The sequence below is a fragment of the Cricetulus griseus genome (genome assembly GCF_003668045.3).
Source record: "Cricetulus griseus strain 17A/GY chromosome 1 unlocalized genomic scaffold, alternate assembly CriGri-PICRH-1.0 chr1_1, whole genome shotgun sequence".
Lineage (NCBI taxonomy): Eukaryota > Metazoa > Chordata > Mammalia > Rodentia > Cricetidae > Cricetulus > Cricetulus griseus.
The window spans coordinates 115,032,661-115,051,618 of NW_023276807.1; positions in this window are offsets into that span (position 1 = coordinate 115,032,661).

Below are 18,958 nucleotides of genomic sequence, written 5' to 3' on the forward strand. Positions count from 1 at the left end.
GGCAAAGATATCAAGAACATAGGGTGGAGAATGAGCAGTGATTCAACAAATAATTCTGGGAAACCTGCTTATTAGAATGGAATTCCCTTATTTAAAATGATGCATGCAGTTCAACCCAGAATGAACACTTACAAGTAAGAGTTAAACTAGTCAGTCTTTGGGATGAAAACCTAGGGGGATTATTTCATTATATTGGCTTGGGTGAGCATCTAAGGTGACAAAAGCAAATGTAAGCATTTAAATTCCATGACACTACAAAGCATCTATACAGCAAAGGAAAGGTAATGTAGGCAGAGATTACATAGAACTAGCAGTGATATCTGGAACTCATACATGCTAGAAGGGGTGACTGCAAAATAAAAAAGGAATTCAAACAACTCAATAGCCATAAACAGCCTGACTGAAGAATGTCAGTAGTACATGGAGTATAGAAGGGGACATTCAAACAGATGTAAATTTGCTCAGTTTTTCTTATCTCTGGAAAATGCAATTTAAGACAATACTGATGTATTTTGTCATAGTTGTTAGAATTTTTTTTTTTTGCCAAAAGATTAAACACAATGTCAGAGAGGAGAGAGAAAAATATTCTCTGTACACTGCTGGAAAATGTGAGTACAGGATGTAAGTGACAAACTTTATATAGATTCCTCAAAAAACTGAAAATACAACTGCTGTGTCCTATGAATAGTACATCTTTGAATATATTCATAAGAAGCAAAATCAACTTGCATGTTGGTTGTATCACTATTTACAATAGCCAAGGTATAGACCCAACCTAAGTGTCTACCACTGGATGAATGGAAAAGAAAATATGCTGTATATGTATGTGTACAGCTGAATACTATTTAGCCTTAAAGAGAGAAAATATTGAGACAATATGGATGAATCCAGGCGACATTATGAACAGTGTAATGAAAGTCACAGATACTGCATCATTTCCCTTGTATGTGCAATTGAAATCATGCTGTTATCACAAGAGAATGGTAGTTTCCAGAGGCTGGGGGCAGAAAAAGCAAGGATCTGAGAAATAACTAATTAAAGAGTAATAAGTTTAGGTAGTATTGAGGGCTGCTGCATGGGTGGTTAACTGTAATCAGTGATGTATTCTCTGTTTAAAAATAACTGAATAAATTTCAACTGAATCACTAGGAATATGTCAAGTGACAAATCTAGCAGTGACAAATATGTTAATTAGCTTTATTTGATCACTTCATATTCTCTGTGTTTTGTATCAGAATATTCTAGTTATTCTAAAAAAAAGATTCCAAAATACATTTATGGTTTGTAAATTTAAAAGATAATTGGGCTCTGGGAAGATGGCTTAGTGGTTAAACATTGGTATTGCTCCTCTAGAGGACCCAAGTTCAATCCTCAGCTCTAATGTTGCACAGCTTAGAAGAAGCTTTCACTCTATCTCCACTCCAGGGGAATTTACCCCTTTCATCTCCGTAGGCACCTGCACTCACAGGCATGTACTCATACATAGAAATAAACATAATTAAAAATAAAATAAATCCTTAAAAGATTATTTATAGTAACATATAAAATATCAAATGAGTACATAGGTAATAAGATATATATAATTTTAGTATGCTATACACTAAAGGAAGAAGAAAGAGTTAAATGTGTGTTTTCAATATGGAAGTGTATGAATGTATGGCCTGGAAAACAATGCTTGCAAAATGTCAGTTGTATGAAACTGATCTGTAACTTTAACTCATTCTATTCCAAATCTCAGCAGTAAATCTTCCTAAGAATCTACAATCTGATTTCAAAGTTTTTACAGGGTAAATAAAATCAGAATGTTCATTTTGTTTCTTAAACTCATAGATGTCTGGTTCTGCCTTACCTTAGAGGACTCTGTGGCTATAGCATCCAACACACACACCACCATGGCATTGGAAATATGCAGATAAAAAAGGCCAAATAGAAAACCCCAAAGTAGAGCTACAGGTTCATTATGTTAACTGAAAATTTAGCATAAGAACTAGATGCAATCTTTAGTTGTGGTGGGAAGCTTATAAACTTGAGTCTAGCTTTGGCTGTCTAAAATAAACAAATAAATAAATGAAAACCATTGTAAGATAATATTTTCATGGCAAATTTTTAGTAAGTTGTAGTGAGTTTGTGAGGTTATAGAGTCATTGTAACTGTCCCGATTTCCTATAGAAAATGCAAAATGGTGCATCAACGCTGGTAAATACATTGGTAATTTCTTAAAGATTTGAATATGTGTTTACTAGCAGTTTTACTCCTAAGGGTTTACTTACCTGAAGTGAATACTTTTAAATTAAAAATTTGTAGGCAAATATCTGTAGCACTTTTAATGACAAAGACCCAAAACAACTAAATTGTTTAATAGATAAGTGGATAAACCATTTGCAATGTGTACTATAAGGATTTGCTACTTAACAGAAATAGGCAGGTAACTGATATGTAAAATCGAATGGATGGGTTTCCAGTGCATTAGGATGAGTGAAGGAAGCCACACTCTGGCCTGTACTGCATGAATCTGCATAAGAAACTCTGAAATTAAGATGAGAGACTGGGCTAAGCAAGAAGTTTTATGCTAAAGGGGAAGTGGGGTTTCTTGAGTGAACAACTTTTTCTGTATTTTGATGCTGGCAGAGAATACATAAATGCAAGCACTTGAAAATGTCAGGGGACCAGGCATGGTGAACACCTTTAATCGCAGTACTGGAGAGGCACAAACAGGCAGACCTCCATGAGTTCAAGGCACAGCCTGATTAACAGAGTGATTTCCAGGACAAGCAAAGATTTAAAAAGAAACCCTGTCTTGGAAACAAACAAAAAAACAATGACAACAGCAACAACAACAAAAGAAAATATCAGGGGACTCTACCAGGAAACATATGCAGATAAAACAACAAACATCACAGTTCAATTATAATGGCTAGTCTACACACACACACATACACACACACACACACACACACACACACACACACACACACACACGAACACACACACCCCTCCCCCCCACACCTCCTTCCAATACACACTAGTGCTACTAAACATGTATTGTATAGAAAAGGAAAGACACACTGCTGGTGGGCATTCACATTTCTACAGCAACTATGAAGTTTCTCAGAAAACTAAACATACAACCAATGTGTGATATTTTGGAGTAGGCTGTCAGCAAACCAAAGTGCGACAACGAATGAAAACATTTATTTGTTACTATTCATATTAGTTATGACATGTGATCAGTCTAGGCATCCATCAAATGAATGACTAGATCAATATTGACATACATTCATATGTACATATATGTATACATCATGGACTATTACATAGTCACAAAGAAAATATCTCAACCTGTCACTTGTGGTGAAATTGATAGAAGTGTAGAAAATCATACTAAGCAAGATAAGTTAGGTACAGAATTACTTATTTCTCATGTGTAGAAACAAAAGAGAGAAAGAAATCTACCTGAAAGTACAATATTGATTACATGGGCATTTCAATAAAGAGTGAGTATATTGTTGAAAAATACAATGCTATAATTATTGGCTAATGAATCTTTTTGTACTTAGTTTAGATCAAATTTCAAATAAAGTGGTCATAGTCCAGTCAAAGAGAGGCAATGAAGCAAAAGATAAACCTAGAGACTCACAAAAAGTTGAAAATAACTAGCTGTGATTGATACAAATTTCCAAAAATTTGTGCAAATTAGATGGAAGATGGGAAAGAAGTGGGAGTTTGTGACCAGAATATTCATAAAGTCAATCTGTCCATAGAGAGGAAGAAGAGTTGTGAAGACAGTCAAAAGCATAACTGCAGGAAACAAAAAATTGTTTATGTATGATAAAAATGGTTTAGTCAAGAGGGAGGCCTAGAAGGAATGTGCAGACAATTCTGATGACTGAAATTATAAAGGCTAGCATGCACCAACTACATTTTAATTATGTAGTAGACATGGTGCCATGTTATACATAATTTCATACATGAGGAAAAAAAGACTCAGAAAATATACATGACTATTCTTTTTTATAATGCTATTTTAATTTTTTAATTATGGGCATGTATGTGTGTAAGTAAGTCTTGGTTTGTGCACACAAGTGCAGGTGCCTGCAGAGACCAGAAGAAGCCGTGAGTTTCCCAGAACTGGAGTTTAGGCAGTTGTGAGCTGAGTGACATGGTTCTGGGACTCTTGGGTCTTCTGTGAGAGCAATAGCAATGCTTAATAACTCATCAATCCCTCCAGCCCTAATTACAGTCGTTTTTGTTTTTCCTTTCTCACTTTGCTAACAGATTTCTGACACATGGAATTTGAGAAAATCCTTTCATACCAATAATATTCTGATTTTTGTGGTAATGGGTCTCTGATTTCTTTCTCAGCCCATTTATCATCTATCTATATATAGTAGGACTACTGATATTTTTAGTTAATCTTGTGTCCTGCCATTTTGCTGAAGGTGTTTATCAGCTGTAGGAGTTCCCTGGTAGAGTTTTCCAGTCACTTATGTAAACTATCATATCATCTACAAATAGTGAAAGTTTGACCTTTTCCTTTCCAATTTGTATCCCCTTGATCTCCCTTTATTGTCTTATTGCTATAGCTAGAACTTCTAGTACAATATTGAAGAGATATGGAGAGAGTGGACAGCCTTGTCTTGTTTCTGATTTTAGAGGAAATGCCTTGAGTTTTGGTCCATTTAGTTTGATGTTGGTTGTTGGTTTACTGCATATTGCTTTTATTATATTTAGGTATATTCTTGTTATTCCTGATCTCTCCAAGATCTTTATCATGAAGGGGTGTTGGATACTATCAAAGGCTTTTTTCAGCATCTAGTGAGATGATCATGTGGTTTTTCTTTTGCCATTTTTTTATATATATATGGTCGATTACATTGATGGATTTACGAATTTTGTGAAGTACAGATTTTCAAAGTATGACCTGATGATTCTCTGGATTTCCTCAGTGTCTGTTGTTATGTCCCCCTTTTAATATCTGATTTTGTTAATTAGCCTGTTCTCTGTCTGCCTTAAGGTTAGTTTGGATAAAGGTTTGGTTATCTTGTTGATATTTTCGAAAAACAAACTCTTTGTTACATTGATTCTAGTATTGTTTCCCTAGTTTCTACTTTATTGATTTCAGCCCTCAATTTGCTTATTTCCTGGTGTCTACTCCTCCTTGGTGAGTTTGTTTCTTTTTGTTTTAGAGCTTTCAGTTGTGCTGTTGATTCTCAGGTGTGACTACTCTCCAGTTGCTTCATGTGGGCACTTAGTGCTATGAACTTTCCTCTTAACACTGCTTTCAGAGTGTCCCATAAGTTTGGGTATGTTGTATCTTCATTCTCATTGAATTCTAGGAAGTCTTTAATTTCTTTTTTTATTTTTCCCTTGATTTATGAATAGCACAATTGTGCATTGTTCAATTTCCATGAGTTTGTAGGTTTCTGCAATTTGTGTTGTTGTTGAGCTCTAACTATAAAGCATGGTGGTCTGATAGAATAAAGGGGGTTATTCCAATTTTTTATATATATCAAGGTTTGCTGTGTTGCCAAGCATATGGTCCACTTTATAGAAGGTTCCATGTGGCACCCGGAAGAAGGTATATTCTTTTTTCTTTGGGTGGAATGTTCTATGGATGTCTGTTAATCCCACTGGGGTCATAACTTCTGTTAGTTCCTTTGTTTCTTTTTAAGTTTCTGTCTGGTGGTACTGTCTAGTGGTGAGAGTGTGGTGTTGAAGTCTCCAACTGTAAGTGTGTGTGGGGGGGTTATGTGTGTTTTAAGTTTTAGTAATGTTTCTTTTATGAATGTGGGTGCCTTTGTATTTGGGGCATAGACTTTCAGAATTGAGACTTCATCTTGATGGACTTTTCCTGTGATGAATATGAAATGACCTTCTTCATGTCTTTTGATTATTTTTAGTTTGAAGTCTAATTTGTTAAATATTTGGATCGATACAGATTCACCAGCTTGTTTCTTGGGTCCACTTAATTGGAAAATCTTTTTCCATTCCTTTACTCTGAGGTAACATGTATCTATGATGTTGAGATGTGTTTCTTGTATACAGCAGAAGGATAGATTCTGTCTTCATACTCATTCTGTTAGTCTGTGTCCTTTTATAGGCAAGTTAAGATCATTGACATTGAGGGATACTAATGAACATTGATTGTTAATTCTTGTTTGTTTTGGATTTGGTGGTGGTGATGGTATTGTGTGTTGATTTCCCCCTCCCCTTTTATCTTCTTTTGTATTTAGTAAAGTGGTATTACCTATTGCCTGTGTTTTTGTGAGTGTAGTTTCTTCCTTGGTTTGGAGTTTTCCTTCCAGTACTTTCTGTAGAGCTGGATTTGTAGTTTGTCATTGAATGTTTTGCTTTCTCCATTAATAGTGATTGAACGCTTTGCTGGGTATAGTAGTCTGGGCTGGCATCCATGTTCCCTTAGCATTTGTAGAACATCTATCCAAGAGGTTCTGGCTTTCAGAGTTTCCATGGAGAAGTCGGGTGTAATTCTGATAGTTCTGCTTTTGTGCTTCTTGGTCTTTTTCCTTTGCTGGTCTTAGTATTTTTTCTTTATTCTGTAAGTTTGGTGTTTTGATTATTATGTGTAGATGAGGCTTCTTTTTTGTGGTCCAGTCTATTTGGTGTTCTGTAAGCTTCTTGTACTTTCATAGGTATACCCTTCTTTAGGTTGGGGAAGTTTTCTTCTATGCTTTTGTTGGATGTGTATTCTGTACCCTTGAGATGTATTTCTTCAATACCTATTATTCTTAAGTTTTGCCTTTTCATGGTGTCCCATATTTTCTGGATAGTTTATGTTAGGGATTTTTGGACTTGAGATTTTCTTTGGCCGATGACAGTAGTTCCTCTAGTGAGTCTTCAACACCTAAGATTCTCTCTTCCATTTCTTGTATTCTATTGGTTATACTTATATCTGTAGTTTCTAATCATTTACCCAGCTTTTATATTTCTAGAATTCCCTCATTCTGTGTTTTCTTTATTGTTTCTATTTCAGCTTTGAAGCCTTGAATTGTTTGAATTGTTTCCTTCACTTGTTTGGTTGTTTTTCCTTGGCTTTCTTTGCATTCTTTAAGCAATCTGTTTATTTCTTTGAATTTTTGGTTTGTCTTTTCCTCCATTTCTTTAAGGGATTTTCTCATTTCCCCTTTGAGGGTTTCTATCATCTTCATGAAATTGTTTTTGGTGTCCTTCTCTTCTGATTCATCCATGTTGGGATGTTCAGGTCTTGCCGGTATAGAGTCCCTAGATTCTGGTGGTGTCATATTGGTCTTTCTGTTGTTGAGTGTGTTCTTATACTGTTGTCTTATCATCCCTTCTTTGAGTGGGTGCAGGTGGGGTCTCTCCCTTTCTTCTTGTCTCCCAGTAGGCATAGTAGGAGGGCCAAGACTTCAAGGTTGGCAACTCTGGCTGGTCTGGCCTCTCCTGGTATTCTCCTCACTCAAGTGGAGGGCATAGGGGTACCTAGACTCACATGGAGGGCAGGGGGCAGATGGCATAGGAGGGGCCAAGACTGAGGCATGGCAAGACTTAGGATGGTCTGTCCTGCCAGGGCTGGTCTACTGCATGTGGATTGATCCAGGAAGTTCTAAGAAGGGGATAGGGGGAGATGGGCCCAAACAGACCCCACACCCACCTCAAGTGGTGGGTGGAGGGCATGGGAGGCAAGACTAAGATGTCCTAGAAAATTTTAAATTTCAACTTGGAATTGGGCTGAGGTTTTTAGTCTTTGTCTACACTGATTCCAAAAGAATTTATTTAAACAGTTTAAAGAGGATTTATGTTTTGCAATTAGCAACAATGTCCTGCCACCCCCACCCAAAAATAGCCCAAGAAAAAGAGATTAGAGCAATGACCCATGTCTATAAATGCTGGCGTATCTCTGAATGAATAAATTCAGTGAGTGAGCATTAATCAAAATAGCAACACGATGAATTAGCACAACTTCCTTGTGCAACATAATGATCAATAAAAGAGACGGCACAGGTGCCTTAGAGAAAAATGTAATCTAAGTACAAATCTTTTATTCATAAGTTTCAAATTAAATCTGCTTGATTTTTGAGAGCTCTATTCAAACATTGATAAATGTTTTTATATCAAAGGGTGGAAATGCCACACTTCCTTTGTAAACTAAAACACATGTGATTTTACATGTTCCTAAACAAAAAACACAAACCAAGCAAAATGTATGAAATGAATGAACACTAAGTTGAGTTTATTATAAGCACAAGTGTTAATGTAAGTGATATTCTGAGGTATAGTCTACACACTGGAGAAATAGTCTCATTATGCCTTCAAACCCCCACATCTTTCAAACATAAAGAATTCTGTTTACACCATATTGAGGTTTTTATTATGACTGTTTAAGAAATTTTTGTAAGGGAATTTAGCATGTTACTTCTGTTATATTGACAGGTATCCATAGAGCTGGCTGATGACTACTCAGGCCCATTTTCCCCCTAAAATCTAATTTATGATGGACAGCAAAAATAATTCAGGTATACATAGTTTCATACATTGTGCTGGTTAACTCTCAACTTTTATCATGATTAAAAGTACATGTAATTTAAAACTGTTTTAACCTTTTAAAATACTTATTTGTATTTTTATTTTTGTACATGTACCTATATGTAACATATGTGTAGGCACTCATAGGGCTCAGAAGAGGGCATCACATCTTGTGGATTTGGAGTTACAGGTTGTTGTGAATCATTCAACATGGATTTTAGGAACCAAACACAGGTTCTCTGGAAGTGAAGCATGTGTTCCTAACCACTGAGAAGTCTCTGCAGCCTTTAGCTATTTCTTTTTATGTATCTTTAGGTAGTGTAAAAGGCATTCACATTATCATGCAGGCAATCTACAGATCTCTTTCCATCTGATGCAGTTTTGAACAAAATCTCATGTCCCCTAATCATGGCCTTTGGTAATCAACATTCTTCCCCAATAACAGAACTTTTAACTGGCTTCTACCAGTGCCATCTTGCAATACTTGTTTTGTTCAGAGTGTTCTGATTCATTTGCTATAATTGCCTTCTAGTTCATCCATGTTTTACATAAATGTATATTTCCTTTTCAATGCACATCTAAGCCTAGCTCTCTAGTTTCTCTGATCATTTGCATATATATATATATATATATATATATATATATATATATATATTCTTCTAGGAATAAAAAGAAAACCTCGGTTCTAATGTTAGGACTTTAGTGTCTGAACTATTCACTCAGTTCTTGCTTTGTCTGTCTGGGTCCATGTATCACATGTATCAGTTTCCTTTAGGTCACTGTGATAAAATACTCTGACAAAAACAAATGGAGGGCCAGGTGTTATTGGTGCATGCCTTTAATCCCAGCACTTGGGAGGCCAAGGCAGGTGGATCTCTGTGAGTTCAAGGCCAGCCTGGTCTCCAGAGTGAGTGCCAGGATGGGCTCCAAAGTTACACAGAGAAACCCTGTCTCAAAAAACCAAAAAAAATTTTTTTTGAGTAGGAAAAGGGTTTGTTTTGGCTCACTGTTCATAGCTGTAGAGTTCCTTAAGGTTGGGAGCATGTAGAGTTCCTTAAGATCAAGAGTACAGCCTGTGTTGATTGTCAGGACCCAAAAAGATCCCATTTCACTTGTTCATAGGAAGTAGAGACATGGGAAACAGGAAGTCAGTCCATTTTATCAGCACTCCAAGTCAATGGATGACACACTCCTAAAGATCCATAACCTTCCCAAGAAAACCACCAACTGGGCACCAAGTGCTCAAATATACCATGGAGGACATCACTGTCTCAAGTTGCCACAGATGCCAAATCTTCACAAGACATTATCATTGTGTTTTAAAAAGTCACTGGTGCATAACACTTCTGCTTATTTCTGAGTTCCATGTGATATTTGATACATTTATAGGCCATGCAATGTTCATTCCAGTGTAAATATATCTGTCTTCTCAAACAGACATTATGATAGAGACTTTGAAGTTCTTCAAATCTTTTATTATGTATTTGGTATATACTAAACACATGAATTATTTCTCCCATAAAGCTACCACTTGGTCTGATCAAGGTCTTGCTCAGATTTTCTTCACTTTTTTCTAATACTTGAGTCAGGCTCACTTGGTTCAGACTGTCTTTGTGCTCTTTGTAGTATAGTTACAAATACTTGTAGGCGAAACGGCAGTCCACAGAATGGGGAAAGATCTTAACCAACTCCACATCTGATACAGTGCTGATTTCGAAAATATACAAAGAACTCAAGAAGCTAGTCACCAAAATGCCAAATAATCCAATTTAAAATTTGGGTACAGAACTAAATAGAGAATTCTCAATAGAGAAATCTAAAATGGCTGAAAGACACTCAGTTGCTCAACATCCTTAGCCATCAGGGAAATGCAACTCAAAACAACTCTGAGATACTATGTTACACTGGCCAGAATGGCTAAAAATCAAAAACACCAATGACAGTCTGTGCTAGAGAGGATGTGGAGAAAGGGGAACACTCCTCCATTGCTGGCAGGAGGGCAAACTTCTACAGCCACTTTGGAAATCAGCATGGCAGTTTCTTAGGAAAACAGGAATCAGTCTACCTCAAGATCCAGCAATTCCACTCTTGGGTATTTACCCAAAGGATGCACATTCATACAACAGGAAAATCTGTTCAACTATATTCATAGGAGCATTATATGTAGTATCTAGAACCTGGAAGCAACTTAGATGCTCCTCAATCAAAGAATGGATAAAGAAAATGAAATACATTTACACAATGGAGTGCTACTCAGTAGAAAAAAAAAAACAATGAAATCTTGAAATTTGCAGGCAAATGGATGGAACTATAAGAAACAAATACATGTAGGAAGAATTTAGAAATTTTATATTTTAAAGTCAGTCACCAAATTACATTTCCTTAAAGAATACTAGCCAAATATTTCAAAGAAACTGCTCAATAGTTTACCTGAACAATAGGCAATTATTCAGCTAATTCCTAAATCTTGGCAGTTCTGTATCTTGGTTATTAGAAATGTGAGCTCAGCGCCTCTTCTCACAAACCTTCCAAACTCTTTGAGAGCATCACTGTCACCTTCTACTCTTGAGTTGTTAGATTAGGAAAACAGAAAATGGTGCCAGAGACAAAAGGAATAGTGGGAGACCACCTTCTACTAATTTGCTGAGACATCCCAAGATAAAAAACCATATGCCTCTTTATTTATAAACTGGAGGTCAATAGTGAGTTATGAATAAATGCAGTAAGCATGAACATATATTCACCTTTCTTTGTAATGATGTTATGTGCTTATGGTTGTACTGCCACCCACTTGACTTGTGATTTTCCCCATCTGAGTTTGAAGGAAATCCTTTCCATTATTTCAATTTTTATATTGCAACATAATTACTACAAGTCTCCTTCTCCCCCAACAACTCCTTTCTCTCTTTCAAAATCATGGCATTTTTCATCTTGTAATTGTTTTGCATGCATATATATATATTTCTATTTTTGCCATGCTAATGCATGTACTACCTGAATTTTCTCTTATATACATGGTTAGAATTTCAAAACTACCATTGATAACATGCCATTTTGTGATACTATCAGCTCTCACTATTGCTGATTGATAAAAATGAAAGCATTGTGACATCTTCTTTAGAGACAACTAGCTTCTACCTGACATGACACAGTATCAACCATCTTTACCGAAGTTTTATCTGTGTTTTGTTAAGAGCAAAGCAGCCAAGGCACTAGACAGTGACTCTTCAAGACACTTGGATAATTTAGGATTATGTGTACATAGAGTGTGTGTGGGCTGGAGACAACAGTTAAGCAGACCAAGCATGGAACAGATTCAAAGAGATCAGATATGTCTGCTCCTGTGGTTTGTCATTTTTGTCACATATATTTATTTTATTATTTTGCTATGGTTTCCATTTAGCAACGAAATCTGTTAGAAATAATGAGCACAGAATAGCAAAGGCACATGTTTGGTTAGAATTTAAATACTTCATTTCTGTTACTTGAGAAAGGTGTTGAAATAATTTAATTTGCATAAAAGTTTCTTTGACATTTACCATCCATCACACAGTCAGAGTAGCATTATTAGGAACATAAAGCCAAGGGCACAACAGCATCAGCAGCCACTTCAAAAGTTACTATTTATTTTAATGAACAAGTCCCCAAATTAACAAATTTGCTGCTTGTAGGGGGGCAGGTGTGTTTTTATCACTTAACGATTATGACTCTTATTGCTATCAAATAGTTGTTCTTATTTAATTTTTTCCTTTCAATTAAAAGTTTATTTTAGGAGGTAGGAAACACATACAGATAAAATAAAGCTATTGATATTTTTACTACACTTAACAGAAGGACATTTTAAAACAGGTGTCTTCCCCTAGTAGCGAATAGATGCCACTTAATTCTACAAGAAGCAATTCAATTAAATTATTGTTATGTCTTCATATTTTTAATGAAAATAAAGGCTTCAAAGTAAATTATTTAAATTACTCTTTCATAATGACAGAATTCTCTCTGATAACATTTCAAATATAGAAGCTTGATGTTGAATAAAATTAGTTTCTTGTGTTGATAATCAAAATACAGATTTTATAGGAAATAAAGTTTGTTAAAATCTAAGGCTTTAAGCATTAAGAAAATAATGGACTAGCAATACACATTTTTTTACTATGATACAAACATAAGAGATAATTATGAACAAATTAATTGGTATACTACCAAATGTGACAAAATAGGATATTCTATGAATATTCTATATGTTTATATTCTTTCAATTGAAAGAGAAAGTGTAACTATTAAAATTTATTAGTTTGTTTACACAGAATAACTATAAACATTTTATAATTAAGCTCTTGTTTAAAAAACAAAAGGTTATAAGAGACAGCACAGATGAGTCCACCTTCCTTCAATTTAAACACAGTAACCCACAGGTCAGAGTAACCCTGCTGTAGTTTTAGACAGTACTCAAGAACCAACAAACTACTGAACACTAGGTAAACCAAGGTAAAGAAAGCTCCCAGAATGTAGGAAGTTGTATGGCATTTTCTCCTTTTCAAGTACCTTTCATTCAGGTGCTTGAAACTCCACCCCTGACTCCTCCCTTGGGTCAGAAGGAAAAAGATAATGTCAACTTGCAAATTATAATTTGTTAGAGACTTTCTGGGGACTTCTTGAGTTTGAACGCTATTGAGAGCTGTAGCAGAGATTGTATATCAGCCTTGGGGCTTCTGAAAATTGTAATAGGCTCTACTGTATGTAAGAGCAGCAGAATCTGTAGGAAAGGGGACCTACAAGAATAGTAACATGGGTAGGACATTTCTGCACTGTTTCCGAGTTCTGAGAAGTAGAGAGACTCTCCACTTAGGGAAACTGTGAATGCTAGGGGAAAGCAGGGAATTGCTCTGCAAGCCATCCAGGCCTCTGTTCTGGACTGAGAGAGGAGGCTTTGCCCTGTATTAGTCTTGTATTAGTCTACAAAACCTGAAGAAGAGACTAGTTTTAATATGCAAAGAAAGAAATAAACAAAATTCAAGACCACAAAATAACTCACTGGAAATGGAGCCTAAAGAAATATTGAATTATCCAGAAGGATTTCATAGTATCACAAATACATGAGATAGAATAATACATAATTAAGCAAAACCAAGAAAATGAATGGTATATAAGGTGATATGATCAAAAATGAGCCAAACAGAAACTAATTAACTAATTAACTTGGAATATTATTTTATTTTAATGAAATATATTTCAATATTTGGTTTTATAATTTAATGGTGACTATTGGATAATTACTATAACAGCATTCAGTATTAGTGGTGGAGTAAACAAGCTATTAATTACCTCAGTGAATAAAGTTATTGGATCTTGCATTTAGAAAAGTGTATCTTATAGTCAAAAGCTCCAGTTTTACCCACCTATGCATCATTGATTAGGTTTTAGTAAAACAAAATCTAGCCTTAGAATGCCATCCAAAAAGTCATTGCATGGCACCTGTGTTGAAATTGTTCCTATTGATATGTGTGTATTGCAATTGGATTCTTCCAAATTTGGCTGCTCCTTTAATGAAGTAAAATTTCAGTGGAATTCTTTAATCAAATGGGTAATGGCTAAAATGCTACGAAACTTCAGAGTTTTGAAGTTTTGTTGAGTTACAATTACTAAAAAAAAATAGTTTTAAAATAAGAAATCATTGACATTTGTCAAAAAATCCAAGTAGAAATTCAACAAATTAAAGAGTGAAAGCTCAAATAATAATACATAATATATAATCTCAAAATTCTCTTCTTATGCATTGAAACATTTTGAGAAAATAAATCACTGGAGCTGATATTGTTACTTTGTAAAATTATATTTAAGAACAGAATGAAACCAAGTGAGATTGACAAGGCCTAATTTTGAAGCATCTAATTTTGAAACATTAAAAATATAAAAGCAAAAATGTTTTGATGAGCCTCATTGTGCACATATTTTTAAGACATGTGCATCAAGCAAAGGAAGGAAACTAGTCTCTACATGAGAACAGTCAAACTCCAATTCACATAATTTACCATGGAAAGAGTACAACTGAGAAAATTGTTCTAAATGAGCAAGCTTACCAGTTATGTCAGCACCTGTAAGAAGTGAATAGAATAGCTTCTGAAGTACAATTATGAGCTATATTGGAGCACCAGAATTTCAGTAATTTTGAAACAAATTTGAGCCCTGTTCTTACTAATCAAATATTTGATTTTGCTTTTTAACAAGTTCTTTTATTATTTATTTCTGTCTGTGTGTGATGGGGGAGAGAGAGAGAGAGAGCGAGAGAAAGAGAAAGCACTATTATGTGGGATTAAGAGAAGCTAGATTTTTCTCATGGCCACTTTAAGTTTGATCGCTTGGTGATCACTATTCTATTGATAGAAAGACTTAAGACTAAACGTTCCTCTCTTCAGAGGTCCTGATTGTAGGGCCTTGGAGGAGACAGAGATTAATCATAGCCCCTATTTAACTTTCTCCTTTGTGTTCTGTCCAGGACCTCAGCATATAGAATGGTATCACCCACACTTGCAGATGTGTGTGTGGGGGGGGGTGTGGGTGTGGGTGTGTGTGGGCATGCACAGGGGGTAGGGTAGGATGGTTGATCTTTCCATATTAATTTACCTAATGGAGAGAGTCCCTCACAGGTGTGGGCTGAGTCTGACCTGCTATGTGACTCCAGATCCTACTGAGATGAGAAGCAATATTCCAGTGACAAATGTGAAAATTTGAAAGATTCAGTTTCCAAGAGCAAATAAAGCTTTATTGACCCACAGCACAGTGATTTATTGACACATGCTTTTGTATTTTTTGAGGGGGGGGGGGAATTGCAAGGCAGTTAAGCCCTTGAGCTAGAGTATGCATAACCCACAAAGCCCAAATTATGTACAACACTGACCTTCAGAGAAAGTGCACATAACCTGATGGTCTATATCTGAACCTTTCACTGATGTTTTGGAGGACATGAATTGCAGCTTATACTCTTCACAGTCATTGACACATTCTCACATTCCTAGTTTGAAGAGTGAAGCTCTGCTGGGAATAGATGACATTACCTTGTAGGTCACTGACACTGAAACAATTGTTTCTGAATCTATAGGAAGGTCTAGGAACACAGAGGCACCCCTGCTGCAGTGACCACAGGAAAATCATCCAGGTGGATTACCCTGCATATCCTGTCTTGTGCCAGCAACATCTTGGCAAATGTCTTAAGATTCATTGAGCACTTTTTTCCCCTTCATTACACTTCCTGCTTCATTTCAATGTGAGTTCTGTGATTTCATCCTCTTAGCATACGATGTGTGGTGTTATACTGAGCTGTAACAGGACCTCAAACTATAGTTTAGCAGTATGGGTCATACCAGATTTTTCTTTTGGAAGAAAAAAAATAATAAGAAGAAAGTTTGCGTTGCCAAAATACAAACATGGATTGGGGAAGGGCTCATAAATTTCCATACATAACCCAGGAGTTATTAGCAATTTTTGGTTCCTAGGACAAGGAAGTCAATTTCTTCAGGGTTGTAGACCCTGAGAGGCTACCTATGTTCCAGTGAATGGTCTTGTATCAATGCACATACAGGCAAAATTAAATTGACTCAGTGGATTAAAAAGTAAACACATAAAGCTGGGAAAGAAAAGTAGTGGGGGCTGTAGGGGGAAACTGAAGGAATGAGTAAGGAAGTAAATTCTTTGAAAGCATATTATATGCTTGTGTAAAATTCTCAATCAATAAAATTAATCTTGTCTTGAAGGGCTGTGAGGTCTCTAACTTGTCCCATATCCTAAAATAAGTGTTCTAATTGCCACTTCTCTACCCAAGGACTTAACTCGAATCCACAGTAAATAAACAAATAAATAATCATAAAGATAAATGATAAAGTGTTTAACTCACATCTCATGCTTAAATTGTGAAACGTAAATGAAAGGGCACTTAAATTTGACTTTCTGATGATTGAAATAAGCACACTTATGCTAGTTGGGACCCATATGGAGTATTTTTGTTTTCTTTACATGTTTTACATGCTGCAGGAAGCTACACAGTACATGCTTAGCAAATTAAACACCTAACAGTTCACCATGAACATGGACATTCAGTGAATGTCACTGTTGTAGACAACTTTCCTTCACCATGGCAAAGGAATCTGGAGAAAAGTGGTTCTGTTTTTCTTTTTTCTTCCTTGTAATTTCAGAAATTTCAGTTCAAAGTCACTTGGTATTTTCTTTTGGGGCCTTTATTGAGTTAAAGCATTATATTCAGGAGATTAGGAACAGTAGAGTTACTCATCTCATAGAAGCTGGGAAATAATTACAGCATGAAGGAAAAATCAGTGTCTCAATTATTCCTGCAGATCATGCCACTAATGACCTAACTTTCTCCCATTTAATCTCACTTCCTAAAAGTTCTGTCATCTCCCAATAGCACCACAGGCTTGTGACCAAGCCTTTAACATATGCTTCTTAAGAGACATTTAAGACTGAAAGCACAAGAATTATAAACTAGCAGACTATATTAGAGAATTCAGACAAAAGAAATTTTCCTCAGGTTGAATCTTAGCTATATTTTCTTCTTTATCATTTTCTGTGGTACCTCCCATGCAGATAAATCTATGAGCTCACACAACTTCTTGAAGTATGTGAAATAGACAGAACAACTAATCAGGTTGACAAGATCCTAAAACTCTTTGACATCAGTTGCTTTCACTATTTTAAGGCAAGTCTATTTGTTATACCCTGAAAGTACTTGACATTATGCGTGAATATATTGTAGATGGAGATAGTCTACATGCTGGCATAGCCTTGACCCAAAAATTCTCTGGAAACAAGAATTCCACTTGAATCTACCTCATGCTGTTTTTCTCAGCCTAGGGAGTAAATGTGTTGACATGCACATGCTTGCTCACCCAGCTAACAGTTACTGAGCACCATCCATCAAAGCCTTGCCTTTAAAGATGAATGAAGACATCTCGATTCCCTCAAGGTACTCAATGTCTAGTACCCAGGCAGGCTTGCAAATCAAACGATAATGGGACAAAACACATGTCATGGCAGATCTATGTACAATGCATTTTCAGATGCAAAATCAATACTTACAGAAGAGAAAACAGTGATGTTAAGAACTTAGAGATGCATATGAGTAATGAGGCAAATAAGGACACATGATTTCACTGGGAAGTGAATGTGCAGTAGCTGAAGCTTAAATATGGTGCCTATAAGCCTTGGTTATCCCCTGGTATTTACTTCCTGTGTGTTGCCCAATTTTTAAATCTGGGCTGGCCCTCAGATAAGTGTTGCTTAATGGCATGTGGTAGAACTGTTGCTTTGTGACATTTAACACTCCATTTAGAATCCTTGCTTTTATGATACTTTCCTGTGAACCTGCTCGCAGGTGACTATTGATGGACCCCCTCATATCATGACAAGCCTGATTTGTGTGGAGTTACTATAACAGGGGTCATTATTCTGAAGAGAGCCCAAGACTCTGGGATGAAGCATATGAATGCAGAAGAGATCTTGGAAGCATGTCTTCCAGCAGTGGCCTCCTTAGCTGGGAATCTGAATTGAAACAATTCCCCGTCACTGGCATCCAAAAATATAAGCAAAATAAATGATTGGGTTAAAACCAGCTTTTTTTTGGTTTTTTGAGACAGGGTTTCTCTGTATAGCTTTGGAGCCTATCCTGGGACTCACTCTGGAGACCAGGCTGGCCTCGAACTCACAGAGATTTGCCTGCCTCTGTCTCCTGTGTGCTGGGATTAAAGGTGTGCGCCACCAATGTCTGGCAAAACCACCAAATTTTAAAGTATTATGCTACATAGCTGTGAGCAATGAGAACAGAGGATATGGGTACAATCTGTAAATGTGAGAAACTTTTTCTTCTAATCTAAGAACAATAAGAAGTTTAATGTGGTAGTAAGAACAAAGAAAATAATTCTAAGACAAATATCTTTGTTGGACTATTTCTGATTACAAGTACATTTATTTCTTAGAAAATTTCTTCCTTGAGGTTATCCTTAGGATTCTGGCTAAGATCTCAGTTGAATGTTAATTCAAAGTAGATTTCTCTGGCTATTCCCCATCCCACATAATGTCCACTCAGAACACTGAAATCTGGCTTTAATACTGTTTCCTCTCCAGCATGCATTACCTTTTATACTATTTTATTATTCATTCATTTTATTTCTTTTCTTCTCCCATGAATGCAGAAGAACATTTTTATTTTCTATACTTTCAAAGGTAAATAAAGGTAAGTAATAAAGGTAAGTAGATAAAACCCATTTATAAATCATTGAATAAAACAGAACCATGATTATTTTTCATACAAACATCAAAATTCCATATTCTGTCATTATATATTTCCATCTATTACCCCAAAGACACCTTGCTAGAGTAGAGTAACTGGTTATAATGACTCTCAGGCCAATTTACATGTAAATCCAGATTAATGAACCTGTAGCACTGA